Consider the following 3,736-nt stretch of genomic DNA (forward strand, 5'->3'; position numbering starts at 1 on the left):
TGTATGCTACTAACCCCAAGATCTGTGCCACTGGCCGCTCCAGGCAGGCTCACGCCCAAACCCTTCAACGCAACCAGTGCGACCTCCCTACTCACCGGCGCGTCAGCGACGATCACCAACGATCGACGAGCTCTGCGACCGGCGGTCTGGTATCAGCACAATGATAAAGCGCCTCCCATTTTAAGGGCTAGTTGCTTCGGCAGGTGAGTCGTTAAACACTCCTAAGCGGTTTCCGACCTCCATGGCCACCGTCCTGATGTCTGGAGCAACCAACTCCTTTCCGTGGGGTCGGGAATATGCATTGGTTTGAGCGCATTAAACGGATATTTGGTTCATCCAACAGCGCCAGTTCTGCTTACCAAAAGTGGCCCACTGGGCGCTCGGATCCGACATTCTTCCCGCCAACAACACCACGGTCAGCAAGGCATCTCAACCATTGAAAGATTGAGAATAGGTTGAGGCCGTTACGGCCCCAAAGCCTCTAATCATTCGCTTTACCGGATGAGACTCTCGTCTCCTTTGCTTGAGCGCCAGCTATCCTGAGGGAAACGTCGGGAGGAAACATAGTAGCTATGGTTATAGGAGTAGTTCGCCAAGCTACACCTATACGACGCGAACGGATTACTTACTTCGCAAGTATTTTTCATCAACTGTTGCCACCTGACTTCTCCATTGCACGGCCGCTGAAAACCAATTTCGTGTACACTACGTTTTTCTATCTGTGATGCGCATCCATCCAGGACTACCGACACACCAGGTCTGCGCCCTCTCCCGAGGAGACGGATCTCCCTTCAGCATCGCAAGCGATGCCTTAACTTTCATTCCACCATCGGTCTTCTCATCGACCTATGACTCGCACACAAGTTAGACTCCTTGGTCCGTGTTTCAAGACGGGTCGGAAGGAACTCGCCTACTCTCCGCTCACCCAGGAGACCTACAAAGAGGCTCCCAGCAACAGAAGCAAGGACGAATCGTTGCCGGGAATCCAGCATCTTGAAGCCGAAGCAACAAGAGCACTGGGTCATTTGACACCGTTCCAGCCGCATGCAGTTTACAAGTTCACCCACGAATAGACGCCTTGAGCATCGTAGATGACCAACCTGACGAGAAAACAACCAATGCTGCCCTCAGCGATCACATCAGCACTCGCTACCCACGACAATGATCCCAAAAATGGCTCGAACTTCGAACGTCTTTCCGCTTTAAACCCCTGGAGGATTTCACGAATTTTTTAACTATATATTAATATTTATTTTAACATGGACCCGGGGTTACTGTTATTATTGGGTGATAACTGTCTTTTTTAGAATTATTTTTTTTTTCACGCCTTTTGAACTCGTATTTATAACCAACAACTAATAGCGAAAGAACTTGGACTGACTATAGTTAATTATTCATACGTGCATGACACCATCTAGGGGATCGCGGGCACCAGTATTGTGTACTGTATACTGTACAAGAAACGGTCTTACGAGGCTCCCAAACACTGCATCGGTCGAAATTGCCTCCCGAAGGAATCAATTGACCCTTAGTGCTGGGCAATCATCCAAAGTCACCTGGTCACCACTAACCCTGTAGTGCCAGCAAGCCCCTTGGAGTCAACAGTTCAATATCAAATAAACCAATTTTCCACTACCAAAGTCATAGTAGTCTATTCCTGTGACGAAGGCTGTCAGTCAAAGTGTTTTAGTTAAATAGAATTTGGATTCATCCCCATAGTGGGGCTTCTACTGTGCACAGCCCATAATGATAACACTCCTCTCGTTCCACCAAAAAGGAGCTCAGTTACCATTACCCAGTTGGGTGACAATTCATTGGATCGTTCGGGCACCCCGAACGATCCAATGAATTGCCCGATCGAGGCAGTGACCACCGTGAGGCGTCACCACCCGACCGAGACACCGCTACCACTAAGCGCTGTTTCACCTCGTATACTTGTCGCGAAGCGAGTTTTTCCTGTGTTATAGCGTATTATGTCAACAGTCGTTAACTACCCGTTATAAGAGTTAAAGTAGTTCAAGTGTCATAAGAAAACTACAATTTAATAGTCTGAGTAAGGCCGCTTTACTGGTCGTCAAGCAATAACCGTCAGGGGCGTGTGGCATTTGCATTTGGGACAATATTTTGGGGTGCCCACCCACCCAGAATCCGGGGCAAGTGACCCAAAAATTTAAAAAATGTATGAACAATTCAATTTTTTTACAAATTGGGTGCTAAGCTTAGTCAAAAAAAAGGTCCTATTTGAAAGATAAAAATAGCTTTAAACAATTGTTTTGCCTCTTATTTCAATCAAATTTATGGTCCTATGTCAATTTTAAATTCTTGGTCAATTTTCTTAAGGCCAGAGGCGGGTGTGCCTTGTTTGCCTCTTTTTTAAATTCTTGATCAGCATGCCTAAGACTCTCTAGGCAGGCATGCCTTTCCAAAAACTAAATGTCAGAAAGTGTTTCTGACATGTCGGAAATTTTTGGACATGTCAGAAGATATTCCCGTGCCGAACAAGGTATAACCTGGTATTGGGGTCTCAGTCCACCAGCCAGAATGGTTGAAATCCACAAGCTCAGAGGTGGGTTCATAGTCCTCCAGCCTGAATGGTAGAAATCACCTGGTTCAGAATTGGGGTATTCGTCGACCAGCCTATCTCGACTGGCAGTCAGTCAACCGACTATTTGGGCTTTATTTGTCAAGGCCTGAATGCTAAGCGATGGACCTGAGCTAGATTGGGACCCCATGTGAAAATGGAAAACAAAAATAAAAATATATTCAATAAAAATATATTGAAAATATATTGTATTTTCTAAAATTCTATAACTCCTTCGGATGATTCCCTACATTGGTATCTACTATATTCCAGAAGCACAAGGCGAGAAAAAAAAATTAGCATTTTTTTATTGTGTAGATATTGTTGGTATGTGTGTACAGCATGGCTTGGTTACCGCTAGGGCAACAGTCTAGACGTTGACGGTTTTAGGTATCCGTGAATAAGTTCTAAGGCGAGAGTGGAAGTTGGGTCAAATTTTTGAAGGTGCCCACCTCACTCGCCCAGAGTCTCAGGTAAGTGACCCTAAATTTGAAAAAGTGGAAATTGGCTCAGATTTTCTAAACTGAGCTGAGACAATGAATAGATACTATTGGGAAAGTGACTGGAGACGTTGGGCATCCGTGAACAAGTGCTAAATTAAGAGAGGAATTTGGGACAATATTCGGGGGCACCCACCCGCCCAGAGTCTCGGGCAAGTGACCCAAAAATTTAAAAAATGTGTGAAAAATCCTAATTTTTTTCAGAATGTTTGGCTAAGCTTAGGCAACGAATAGGTAGTATTTGAAAGATAAAATGGATTTAAACAAATGTTTTGACTGTTTTTTCAAGCAAATTTATGGTCATATGTCAATTTAAATTCTTGGTCAACCTTCTTAAGACCATAGGCGGGTGTGCTTTGTTTGCCTCTTTTTTAAATTCTTGATCAGCATACCTAAGGTTCTAAGGAGTCATGCCTTTCCAAAGACTAGCCTGACAAGTATGTATCCAATAAAAGAGTCATTCGTACTCCTGCCATTTGCCCGTACTCTTGCCATTTAAACATTTGCCTTTAAATTACTTGGACTAACTGTCTTTACTTTTATCTATCTATAATTACTTAGCCCAGTCTTGATGCAACCTATTGCCCAAAATACTTGATAAATTCAATTCAAAATCAATGGACTCGGTCGAGGCCTTGGGCCTCGACCTCGTTTT

General features: G+C 44.4%; 1 protein-coding gene and 1 pseudogene across 1 annotated transcript in view; both read right to left on the reverse strand.

The window, feature by feature from the left end:
- The window catches only part of LOC148944141 (large subunit ribosomal RNA), a 3,523-nt pseudogene extending 2,144 nt beyond the window's left edge, over positions 1-1,379 (reverse strand).
- Positions 1-3,736, reverse strand: part of LOC148944136 (serine/threonine-protein kinase mos-like) — a 246,452-nt gene that overhangs the window by 180,237 nt on the left and 62,479 nt on the right. The gene's annotated exons all lie outside the window — the stretch shown is intronic.

Source organism: Artemia sp. Qi Xiang Cuo, chromosome 14 (assembly GCF_049724085.1).
Source record: "Artemia sp. Qi Xiang Cuo chromosome 14, ASM4972408v1, whole genome shotgun sequence".
Taxonomy (NCBI): Eukaryota; Metazoa; Arthropoda; class Branchiopoda; order Anostraca; family Artemiidae; genus Artemia; species Artemia sp. Qi Xiang Cuo.